Here is a 13,954-nt window from a genome sequence, read left to right as displayed (position 1 = left end):
TAACAAATGTAAGTAAATAAAATTTATTCACACACCACAAATGAACACAAATGTATTGATATCAAAGTTTGGGAAATTCCACTAGCTCAACCCTATTAGCTCGGAATTTTATGAGAAAGAGGTTTTTCTAAACATGGTTTAAAAAAATGGATATCCATGCTTGAAACATGTTAAAGATGCAAATGTCTTAAGGATCCACACCTTTTAAAGGGAATAACATTAAATTCTCAAGTGAACGTACGGTGGGATATTTACCCGAGTCAAACGAGCCATTATTTTTCCCATTTACAAAAAGCTGACCTATCGATCCTAGATGATTGTAAAGTGATTTATCATGTGTATCAGGCAATATTTTTGTAAGGAATGACTTATGGATTGGGAGTCAACACTCAGTTAAGACTCCCCCACCTCCCCCTTTTCCCGACGATTGCAAAACCTCATATAGAAAACTAAAAAGAGTTTACAATACTTAAAAATTACAGACTTTTTTTGAATTATCTCTGTCTATATTTGTGAATTCTGCATTTCCATTTTAGATGTATACTTTTTTCTAAACTCAGAACTTGAGTTTTCACTTTCCCTTCATCTCGTAAACAAAAAAAGAGATAAAAGGCAAGTAGATCACAACAAAATGAAAATTTTAGAGTTTATGTATGGAAAAAATTTTAAACAATAACAAATATAAGTTAAGAAAATTTATTCACACACCATAAATGAACACAAAAGTTATGTTATCCAAGTTTGGGAAATTCCACTAGTTCAACTCTAATAGCTCAGAATTTTATAAGAAAGAGATTTCTACACATGTTTTAAAAAATGGATATGTATGCTTGAAACATGTTCAAGATGAAAATGACATATGGATCCAAACCTTTTAAAGAGAATTACATTAAATTCTTAAGTGAATATGTGGTGGGATATTTACCCAACTCAAACAAGCCATTATTTTGCCCATTTACAAAAAGCTGACCTAACGATCGTATATGATTGTAAAGTGATTTATCATGCGTAACGAGCTATATTTTGTAAGGAATGACTTATGGATTGGGATTCTACACTCAGTTAAAAATCCCGCGCCTCCCCCTTTTCCCGATGATTGCAAAACCAGATATATAAAAACTAAAAAGAGTTTACAATCCCTAAAAATTATAGTCTCTTTTTTAAATTATCTCTCCCTACATTTGTGAATTGTTCGTTTCCATTTTAGATGTATACTTTTTTATTAAATCAAAACTTAAGTTTTCACTATCCCTTCATCTCGTAAACAGAAAAAGAGATAAATTTCAAATAGATCACAACAAAATGAAAATTTTAGAGTTTATGTATGGAAAATATTAAAAGCAATAACAAATGTAAGTAAATAAAATTTATTCACACACCACAAATGAACACAAAAGTTATGTTTTCCACGTTTGAAAATTCCGCTAGTTCAACCCTAATAGCTCGGAATTTTATGAGAAAGAGATTCTTCTACACATGTTTTAAAAAATGGATATGAATGCTTGAAATATGTTAAAGGTGAAAATGACCTATGGATCCAAACTTTTAAAGTGAATAACATTAAATTCTCAAGTGAACATGCGGTGGGATATTTACCCAAGTCAAACAAACCATTATTTTGCCCATTTACAAAAAGCTGACCTAACGATCGTAGATGATTATAAAGTGATTTGTCAAGCGTAACGGGCGATATTTTTGTAAGGAATTACTTATGGAATGGGATTCTATACTCAGTTAAAAATCCCCCGCCTCCCCCTTACCCGACGATTGCAAAACCTGATATATAAAGGTAAAAAGAGCTTACTATCCCTAAAAATTACAAACACTCTTCGGAATTTTGTCTCTCTAAATTTGTGCATTGTGAATTTCCATTTTAGATGTATACTTTTTGCTTAAATCAAAACTTGAGTTTTTGGAATACACTCTCTATACATTTGTGCATTGTGCATTTCCATTTTAGATGTATACTTTTTTCTTAAATCAAAACATGAGTTTTCATTTTCCCTTCATCTCGTAAACAAAGAAAGAGATAAAAGGCAAAATGGATCACAACAAAATGAAAATTTTAGAGTTTATGTATATAAAAAATTTAAAGCATTAACAAATGTAAGTAAAGAAAATTTATTCACACACCACAAATGAACACAAAAGTTTTATTATCCAAGTTTGGGAAATTCCACTAGTTCAACCATAATAGCTCAGAATTTTATGAGAAAGAGATTTTTCTACACATGTTTTAAAAACTGGATATGCATGCTCGAAACATGTTAAAGATGCAAATGACCTATGGATCCAAAACTTTTAAAGAGAATACCATTAAAGTCTTAAGTCAAAGTGCGGTGGGATATTTACCCGAGTCAAAGAAGCCATTATTTTGCCCATTTAAAAAAAGCTGGCCTAACGATCGTAGATGATTGTAAAGTGATTTATCATACATAACATGCTATAGTTTTGTAAGAAATGACTTTTGGATTGGGAGTCTACACTCAGTTAAAAATCCCTTGCCTAGCTCTTTTCCTAACGATTGCAAAACCTGATATATAAAAACTAAAAAGAGTTTACAATCCCTAAAAATTACAAACACTTTTTGGAATTATCTCTATCTACATTTGTGCATTGTGCATTTCCATTTTAAATGTATACTTTTTCTTAAATCAAAACTTGAGTTTTCACTTTCCCTTCATCTCGTAAACATAAAAAGAGTTAAAAGGCAAATAAAACACAACAAAATGAAAATTTTAGAGTTTATGTATGGAAAAAATTTAAAGCAATAACAAATGTAAGTAAAGAAAATTTATTCACACACTACAATTGAACACAAAAATTTTGTTATCCTAGTTTGGGAAATTCAACTAGTTCAACCTTCATAGCTCGGAATTTTATAAGAAAGAGATTTTTCTACACATATTTTAAAAAAATGGATATGCATGCCTGAAACATGCTACAGATGCAAATGACATATGGATCCAAACCTTTTAAAGTGAATAAGATTAAATTCTCAAGTGCACGTGCGGTGGGATATTTACCCGAGTCAAACAAGCCATTATTTTGCCAATTTACAAAAAGCTGACCTAACGATCATTGATATTAAAATGATTGATCATGCATAATAGGCTATATTTTCTTAAGGAATGACTTATGGATTGGGAGTCTACACTCAGTTAAAAATCCCTAGCCTCCCCATTTTCCCGACATTTGCAAAACCTGATATATAAAAACTAAAAAGCGTTTACAATCCCTACAAATTATAGACACTTTTTGAAATTATCTCTCTCTACATTTGGGCATAGTGCATTCCCATTTTGGATGTAGACTTTTTTCATAAATAAAAACTTGGGTTTTCACTTTCTCTTCATCTCGTAAACAAAAAAAGGGATAAAAGGCAAATAGATCACAACAAAATGATAATTTTAGAGTTTATGTATGGAAAGAATTTAAAGCAATAACGAATGTAAATAAAAAAATTTATTAACACACCACAAATGAAGACAAAAGTGTTGTTATCCAAGTTTGGGAAATTCCTCTAGTTCAACACTAATAGCTCAAAATTTTATAAGAAAGAGATTTTTCTACACATGTTTTATAAAAGGGATAAGCATACTTGAAACATGTTAAAGATACAAATAACCTATGGATCCAAACCTTTTAAAGAGAATAACATTAAATTCTCAAGTGAACGTACGGTGGGATATTTACCCGAGTCAAACAAGCTATTATTTTGCCCATTTACAAAAAGCTGACCTATCGATCATAGATGATTGTAAAATGATTTACATGTGTGACAGGCTAAATTTTTGTAAGGAATGACTTATGGATTGGGAGTCAACACTCAGTTAAAAATCCCCCGTCTCCCAAGTGACATTTTCTGATATATCAACTCAAAAAGTGGCACAAAATAATTGGCTTAAATTCGGATTATCAATGTAACAGAATACCAGCATAACCTTTGATTCTTCCAATGGGAATATTTCTTTAAATATAGATCAAATTAACATGAAATTTTCTCAGTATAAAAGTAGACTTAAATACCTATCATCAAAGTGTAACTTCACTTCATAAAATATAATTATCAAAAGATAAATAATGTGATAGATTTTGGTCTCTGTCATCTGGCCGAACAAAGTAATGTTTCTCCTTTTTTTCAGAATGACCATCGACTCTTCCAAGTATAATATCTCCTTATAAAAAAATCATACCAAGAATTGGTTGAATAGGTAAGAAAATAGACTTACGTATATTTCTTTTTATATATAATTCTCCTTATAAAGTCTCTTTCTTGATAGCATAAAATACCTTGGAAATTGAGGCTTTCTGCTACAGCTCTAACCTCTTTTTAATTCCGATCTTTGCTGCCTCAAATATCGATTTCTCTTTGTAGATAACTCAGATAAAAAAATTGGTTGAATAGGTAAAAGAAAAGAATTACAGATATTTACTTTGACATATATTTCTCCATATAAATTCTAGTTCTTGATAGCAAAAAATACCTCAAAATCTAAAGATTGCTACTGTTGCTCGAACCTTTTTTCAATCTGACCTTCGCTCATTCAAATGTTGACATCTTTCTATAGATAACTCCAATTGGAACAAATGATTTTTATTTGGAAATTAGACTAAATTATCTTTCCTTCAGTATATATATTTCAGTATTAAAAACTCCGTATCAAGTTAAAAAATACAAAGAAAACTATAGGTATAGGGACTAAAAAAAATAACTACGAACCTAGACTTAGGGTTTAGGATTTAGAGAAAAGGATCACATTACCTCCGTGAGTTGACCAAGTCAACTCACAGAACCTGCTCTGATACCATGTTGAATTTATGGAAAAGTGAAATACTTCATTGTCATCAATAATATGTTGTAATTAGAGTACATGAACCTCTATTTATAATAGAGGAAGGTAGTAGAGTCCAATTACAATAAAACTACCCTTGTCCCAATTACACCCAAACTCTAACACTTAAAGCTAAGTCCTAACATAATTAATAACTCAATATAGATAAAAGACAAAAATAACTCAAACTAAAACTCTTCTTTGACGTGACCATAAGATAAGATACTTTTGTGAGTCCTTATTGATCTTCCAACTGACGTGATAAGGATGTCAGCTCATAGTAATCATTTGGGTCCTACTTCTTATGGGGTTGGGCCAATCTTGTGGGCCTTCTTTGGTAGTGTGGGCCTTCCTTGGTCGTGTGGGCTTGAGCTTATCTTCCAACAAGTAAGTGATACAAAAGTGGAGCAATCTACCACAACAACTGTAAAGAATACACTTACTGATGAAAACTATGAACTATTCTAGAAAATGAAGACCAAGATGGGGTCCTCCCTAAGTACTTCTTCACCAACCGCTACCACCACCGCTTCAAGTATGTTTTCTGCCTCTTGTTCTTCCTGGATAATTGACTCAGGAGCCTCCGGGCATCTTACATGTAACAGACATCTACTATACTCAGTTTATCCTTGTCTTTAACATAAATTTGTTACCATTTCTAGTGGTTCATAGATTAATGTTAAAGGGCAAGGATCCACTTCTGTTACATCATCACTTCTGCTCACTGATATCCTTTTTGTTCCCACTTTCCCTTTGAATATTTTATCCATTAGTCAGCTCACCAAACATTTTAATTGCTCTATCACTTTCTCACCCACTTCATGTGTATTTCAGGATCTTACATCGAAGTGGGTGATTGGTGGATTTTGTGAACAAGGGGGGGAGTGGGGGTTCATCTACCTGGATGTGCCACAAATAAATACTACATCCACCTGTGACACTAAAACCAAGTTATGGCACAACCGGTTGGGACATCCGTCAACCCAATCTCTTCATCATACTCACCTTGTCCAGAAATTAAAGTGTCTCTCCTTTTTCATTAATTCATACTATATGGGGACCCTTGAGTGTCTCCAACATTTCACAAGTTAAATATTTTATTGCATATATTGATGACCTCACTCGTACCACTTGGTTATTTTTTTTAAAGAGCACTCTAAAATACCATTGATATTTAAAACTTTTCATGAAATGGTACTCACTCAGTTTGGGCAGAAAATTAAAGTCCTTCGGTTGGATAATGCCAAAGAATACACATCCAAAGATCTTCACTTGTTTTGTCTTGAAAATGGCATTATTCACTAAACATCATGTGCCTACACCCCTCAAAAAAATGGTGTAGCCGAACAGAAGGACCTTCATATTCATGAGGTAGCTCGTGGATTAATATATGCCATGAAAGTTCTATACTTTTATTGGCCACATGCAGTCTTTACCACATGTTTTCTTATAAACCGGTTACCCTCTTCCGTTCTTGGAAAAAAAATTCCCTACTCTAACTTATTAGCTAATGATGATCCTTTTTTACTGCCCTTGAGAGTCTTCGGCTTTCAATGTTTTGTCCATATTTCCTCCCCAAGACACGGTAAACTTGATCCAAAATCTATGAAGGATACTCTCATACACAAAAGGGTTATGTTTTCTATAATCTTACTCTTCAGCATTTACTTGTGTCTAGGGATGTCAAATTCTTTGAAGACTCTCCATATTATTCTAATAATGCTCCTCCAGGTTTATCTTCCATACCAGGTTCTCCTCTGTTATGGTCTCCTACCATGGATCGAGTGATTCGACGATGGGAGAGGTCTTCTTGTAAATCGAGGGTAGAACCAGGATCACGAGACCTTTCTGGTCTACCTATGGTTACAGGTTTGTGAGGAACATGAAATGGAATGGCTAACGTGAGAAAAGAGGAGAGAGGGATTGGCGAGAATGAGGATAACCTGGTTCATCAAAGGGAGTCTGCACCTTGGGTTCCAGGGGAATGCCGACCCTGGTTCGTTGAAGGAGAATGCGGATCCCTTGTAAATTTTTTCTTGCCTTTCCTTTCTTCTCGATGACCTTTTAAGGCAAAGGCTCGAGCATAGTGTTTAAGATTATTACAATACTGCCCTCATGCACTCCCTACTTGACATTCATGAATTTAAAAGAACATAGACTACCTAAGGTACTTCAGTACTCCACTGAGTCACTCACTTGTCAGCCTCGTATCTGGATTACTCGTTCTGCTACCGAGTCCACAATATCACTCCCCTCCTGGAAAATGAGGTAGTCTGCAAGCTTGAATGTGTGGTTGACCTGTTGGAATACTGCGGGGTGCGTCTGTGGGAGACCATTGAACTAACACCTCTCGTCTGTGTGGATTCTGGCGAGCCTACAGAATTTTGAATGGCAAGCAAGATATTTGGCCATCCTCAATGGGTGGGAGAGCAGGAGTGTGGGTGAGGCGCTGCCTGTGAAGGGCTTTAGGAGGAACACATGGAATAGATCATGGATCTTGGCTTCTTGAGGCAATTGGAGCCTATATGTGACTTCCTCGACCCTCTAAGTAATTTTGAATGGCCCAAAATATTTGGGCGAGAGCTTGTGCCTGCATCCAGCTACGGAAGCCTATTTGTAATGTTGGAGTTTGACCCAAACAAAGTCACCTGTGTTGTACTGAATGTCGCGGTGACCTTGGTCATTGTAGTCTTTCATACAAGCTTGGGCTTGGCTGAGGCACTGGCGAATAATGGCCAACAACTGATCTCGATCAATGTGGGCTTTGTCCACTGCATCGACTCTGGTGGAGCCATGATCATATGAAAAGAGACTGGGAGGGTCTCTGCCATACACTATACGAAATGGGGTGTCTTGTAAAGCCATGTGGAAAGAGGTGTTGTACGAATATTCTGCCCACAGAATGCAGTCCACCATCTTTTGGGTCTGTCACCAACCAAGCACCGAAAATACATGGCAATGGTATGGTTAAGTACTTCGGTCTGGCCATCAGTTTGCGGGTGATATGCTAAGGAAAAATTGAGTTTGGTGCCGCAGAATTTGAAGAGATCCCGCCAGAATTGACTAGTAAAAAAAACATCCCAATCACTGACAATGGACTCTAGAATGTCCTGTTGGCGCACAATGTGTGTATGGGTGTTCCAATGGAATGAAATGACCGTATTTGGATAATCTGTCTACGACCACCAAAATAATAGACTTCCCGAAAGACCTCGGGAGTCCCTCAATAAAATCCATGGATAAGTCTGCCCATACCTGAGTGGTAAGCTGGATCGGTTGTAGTACCCCTGCTGGTGATAAATTATCCGCCTTATTCCTTTGACACACCTGACAAGCAGCTACATAGGAGGTAATGGAGATCTTCATACCAGCCCAATAAAAATCATGGCGAAGCCGCATGAGTGTCTTCTGAATGCCTTCATGGTAGCTTTCACGATAAGAAGATACCACTGTAGCAATGAGAGGAGAAGAATGGTGCAAATAGTTGTGGCTCTTATAGAGAAAGAGGGTGTCAAGAAGGGTCAAATCGGATGGCATGTTGCCAGCTGTAATTTGCTGACTGAGGTCTTATAGTTCTGATGAGCTCCTATGGGCCTCCTTGATGGTGTCCAAAAGTACTGGCATGGGATGACTGATGGCAGATAATTGTGGTGAGTCTTCTGATCTGCGTGACAGAGCATCCGCTGCTGTAATCAATTTACCTTGTGTTCCACCATAAAGTCAAAGATCAACAATTTACTGATCCACTGCTGCTGAGGTGATGTAGAAATAAGTTGATCTACCAAATATTTCAAACTGTAGTGGTCTATACAGATAAGAAAATATTGAACCCATAAATAGGGACGCCAATGGTGGACTGCCTTTGCTAAGCCAATCAGTTCACGCTCATATGCTGGTAACTTGTGTTGATGTGGTGACAGTTGTCGGCTGAAATAGGCAGTGGGATGGTTGGATTATTGCAGCACTACCACGATACCACCTTCTGATGCATCACATTCAACCACGAAAGGCTCTTTAAAATTAGGCAATTGTAAGACCGGTGTTGTGGCAAGGGCTGTTTTTAACATTTGGAAGGTTGTGCTGGCCTCCTCATGCCAAACAAATGCATTGCAACGTAGCAGGTTGGACAAGGGTGCTGCTATGCTCGCATAGTTGGCAATGAACTTTCTATAATTTATAGCCAAGCCTAAAAAACCCCGTAAAGCTGAGACATTGGTTGGTGGAGGCCACTGTGTAACAGCTGTAATTTTTTTGGGGTCCACTGTCACCCTTGACGTTGTAATAATATGCCCCAAATAAACTACTTGTTTTCTCCCAAATGTACACTTGGTCTTCTTTAAATACAGCTGGTGGGATCGAATCAATTGAAAAACCAGTTGTAAATGCTCTAAGTGTTGAGGCCAAGACTTACTGAAAATTAGTATGTCATCAAAGAATACTAACACAAATTTGCGGAGATAATTGGTAAATACCTCGTTCATTAAAGCCTGAAATGTTGATGGAGCATTGGAGAGACCAAAGGGCATGACCAAAAATTCAAAGTGGCCATGATGTGTCTGAAATGTTGTCTTGTGAATATCTGGAGAATACATACGGATCTGATGGTAGCTTGAGCGCAAATCGAGGTTGGTGAAAATTTGTGCTCCATGAAATTCATCCAATAACTCATCCACAACTGGAATAGGGAGCTTGTCTTTGATAGTCTTGGAGTTCAATTCCCTATAATTCATGCAAAATCTCCAAGTGTTGTTTTGTTTCTTGACTAACAAGACCGACGAAGAAAAAGGGGATGTACTTCTTTGGATGAGGCCTTGCTCAAGCATCAATTTGCATTGTTTTTCTATTTCATCTTTTTGGAGATGGGGATATCGATAGGGGTGCACCACAACCACATCAGAACTATCCTTCAATGAAATTATATGGTCACACTGTCTCAGAGGTGGGAGACCCTTTGGTTGCTGAAAGACCTTGTCATAATCCTCCAAAAAAAATTTTAACTTCGTGGCCGAGGGCTGCTGCTGCTAGAGTACTTGTAAGTGTGGAGGAATTTCAGTCTTACTACCCTGGAAAGTGTACTTCTGGCCTGCCATCTCAAAGCTCATGGTCAAGGCCGAGAAATCCCACAAAATGGGCCCCAAAGCTTGCAGCCATTTAATTCCGAGAACCATATCAAATCGTGCTAGTGGTATGATCAGAAATTTTGCCTCAAATGGATGACCTTCAATGGAAAACAACACTGCCTTACTGATCCCATAACTTGGGAAGTTTTTCTCCATTAGCCACTGAAATTGAAGCTGTTGGATGAGGCTACGCTGGAAATTGCAATTGCTAAGCCGCTTTGAAGCTTATAAAATTATGAGTACTGCCAGGGCCAACCAAACTGAGGAGTGGTTTTTCATTGACGAGGGCACATAGTTGCATTGTTTTGGTGGATTGGAGGCCGGTAATGGTGTGGAGAGAAATTTCAGGTTCGTTTTCTTCCTCTACTGGGTCGGTGTTGTCAAGGGCTTCCTCCTCATCATCCTCTACTTTTAACCAAAACAATTTCTGGCATTGATGTCCAAAGGTATATTTTTCATCACAATTATAACATAAGCCTCGGGACCTTCTGTCTTCCTTCTCTACCCTGTTCAATTTTCTGATGAATGCCAGTTGAGATGGACTTGTCTTGGAAGCTTGAGGAGAACTGGAAGGTACTGAGTTGCACCATGGGGTTGTTGTGTGTGGGGTGCTTGTAGACTATCTTCCTCCCGGCCATGGAGGTTTGCTTGCCTTGAATTTTTGTTTGGCTTCAAGTGCTCTCGCCAAATTCATTGGTCAAGCCAAATCCGTAGGAGCAAGGAGCTCCACTTCTAGACGAAAGGCCTCTGTCAAGCCGGTTGTAAACAAGCTGATTTGCTGGTCCACCCTGACTACCTTGCTAGCCCTAGCCAATTTCTTCTGGAAGGCTTTTTGGTACAGTTCTACCGTGTCGATTTGATGTAGCAACACCAAGTCCCCCAGGTGATTATTTTGAGTTGGACGCCCAAACCAGATGGAGCATAAATCTTTGAATTCGTGCCAATTTAATTCGAGATACGCCAATTCTATTTGATGACCCCATAGCTGTGCTTTGTTGAGCATGTGGAAGGCAGCCAATCCCACTTTGTCACTGTTAGCAGTTCGTTGGTGAGAAAAAAATTTCTCACACATGTTGAGCCATATCAGTGGGTCCTCTGATCCCTTAAAATTGGGAATTCCAATTTGGTGTATCTCGGGATGGTCCCCCCTCTGGGACTCAAATTCCCCCTTGACACTAGTGGCTCTGTGCGTCCAACATACTGGTACCCCTTCCTGGCCACAGGGCTCCTTTCCCCCTCCTGTGGGTTGGAACTATTTCCCCCAATTATATCAAATAGTCTATTAGATAAATTGTCAATTTGTAATTGTACCTATTGGGCGACCCTATTGTCCAACAATGTGACCAAACGCTCTTCGGATTCCTCTTGTCTTGTTGTTGCTCTGGCATCACTCTGTTCTCTCTCAACATGCATCATTTCTCTGATGTTTGCTATCAACTCGGCGTTGTTGGATTATTCTCCCATATTGACCTGCTCTGATACCAAGATGTTATGGTCTCTGACCATGGATTGAGTGATTCGACGATGGGAGAGGTCTTCTTGTAAATCAAGGGTAGAACTAGGATGCCAAGACCTTTTTGGTCTACCTATGGTGATGGGTTTGTGAGGAACACGGAATGGAATGGCTAACGTGAGAGAAGAGGATAGATGGATGATATAGAATGAGGATAACCAGGCTCGTCAAAGCGAGTCTGCACCTTGGTTTCCAAGGGAATGCTGACCCTGGTTTGTTGAAGGAGAACGTAGATCCCTTGTAACTTTCTTTTTCCCTTTCCTGTCTTCTCGATGACCTCTTAAGGCAAAGGCTAAAGCATATTGTTTAAGATTATTACAATACTGCCCTCGTGGGCTCCCTACTTGACATTCATGAATTTAAAAGAACATAAACGGGTTAAGGTACTTCACTACTCCACTGAGTCACTGACTCATCCATGTCATCTCTGGATTAATCATTCTGCTATTGAGTCCACAACATCCTCAACCGGTTGGGCCCCGTGCTATAGAAACAACTTAGCCCCCAGAAACACTGGCTGACTCCACACCTACTGAGTTTTTGGATCCAACTAAGGTTAGTCCATCTTCTCCAGTTATTTTTGTCCCACAATATGATACTCGTCCTATTGAAATTTGGAAAGAGCCCAGATCGTGCACCATGCCCTCTACTTCTCATCCCATAACTGTTGGAAGATAGGCCCAATCCCACACGACCAAGGAAGACTCACATATCTAAGAGTATTATAAGATGGACCACACAAGAAAGGAAGGCCCACAAGATAGGCCCAAGCACATAAGAAGTAGGACTCACCATGATTACCTCGAGCTGGCATCCTTATCACATAAGTTGGAAGATCAAGAAGGACTCACAAAAACATCTTTAGAGAAGAGTTCTAGTTTGAGTTATGTTTGTCTTTTTTCTATACTGAGTTATTTAATTATGCTTGGACTTATCTTTAAGTGTTAGTGTTTGGGTGTAATTGGGACAGTGGAAGTTTTATTGTAATTGGACTCTACTACCTTCCTCTATTATAAATAGAGGTTCATGTACTTTTATTATAATATGTTAATGAAATCTATGAAGTATTTCTCTTTTCTATAAATTCCATAAGTCTAGGTTCAAGCAGCAGTAGCAAGCTTCCACTTCCTACGTATTTTATGCTATCAAGAACTAGATTTTAAATGGAGAAATATATATCCAAAGAAATATCTGTAAGTCTATTCTTTTACCTATTCAACCAATTTTTTATCCTAGTTATCTACAAAGAGATATTAATATTTGAAGCAGCAAAGGTCAGATTGAAAAAGAGGTTCTAGCACCAGCAGAAAGCTTCAACCTCCAAGGTATTTTATGCTATAAAGAAAGAGACTTTATATGGAGAACTATATATATAAAGAAATATATGTAAGTATATTTTCTTACCTATTTAACCAATTCTCTGTATGATGTTTGTATAAGGAGATATTGATCTTGGAAGAGTCAATAGTCATTCTGGAAAAAAAGGAGAAACAGTTAAATTGGGTCCAAGGCATTATCCTAAAAAGACTAGCCACTTAGAAAACCTTTGTTCCCATATAATAAATACAAGATCTTTATACTCACTAATGTATGTGGGACTATCCTTTTAACATTCCCCCTCACATGTAGGCACGTGGATAATTTGGGTACAGGCCCTCACATGGTGGCACATGGATAATTTGGGCGGATGCCCACATATGAGAACCTTGCTCTGATACCATGTTAAATTGGGTCCAAGGCCTTATCCTAAAATGATTAGCCACTTAGGAAACCTTTTTTCCCATCTAATAAATACAAAATCTTTATACTCACTAATGTATGTGGGACTATCCTTTTAACAGAAACAATGCTTAGTTCGGCCAGATGAAAGAGACCAAAATCTATTAGATTATCTATCTTCTGATAATTATATTTTATGAAGAGAAGTTATACTTGGATGAAAGTTATTTAATTATAGTTTCAGAAGGAGAAAATTTTATGTCATTATGATCTATTTTTAAGGATATATTCACATTGGACGAGTCAAAGGTCATGCAAGTATGTTGTTGCATCGAAAAATTTGAATTTATGCCCATTGTTTTGCAACACTTTTTGAGTTGATATATCATAAAAATTTATTACTTCTCCCTGGTATGAGGGATTATTTATACATCTCTGTTATTTGGGCTTATTTCTACATCTATGATATTTGGTTCAAGCTGGGATCACTGCCATTACATCCCAGCTTGCAGGGGAGAAGCAGAAAAAGTACAAGAAAGAGGTAATTTATTCCATATGTTGTGGATGAGTTTAGTGACAAAAATATTGAAGAAAGGGGGAGCACAAAAGATGAAGCTTATGCAACTAAGAAAAAATATTTATATCGAATTATGATTATTTCATAGGTCCTTCTATAAGGTTTATTATTTTGTTTCGTGTTATATGTGTTGGAAGATGGTCGTGTAACATTACAGCTGCTGCTATTATATCTCTTTGGATGAGAGATT

This window comes from Aristolochia californica, unplaced genomic scaffold (assembly GCF_029961685.1).
Source record: "Aristolochia californica isolate CCGP_79_NKW_82.1479 unplaced genomic scaffold, dmAriCali1.0.hap1 SCAF_4, whole genome shotgun sequence".
In the NCBI taxonomy this organism is placed as follows: domain Eukaryota; kingdom Viridiplantae; phylum Streptophyta; class Magnoliopsida; order Piperales; family Aristolochiaceae; genus Aristolochia; species Aristolochia californica.
The sequence above is the reverse complement of the archived record's forward strand: the minus strand, read 5'-3'. Positions refer to the sequence as shown.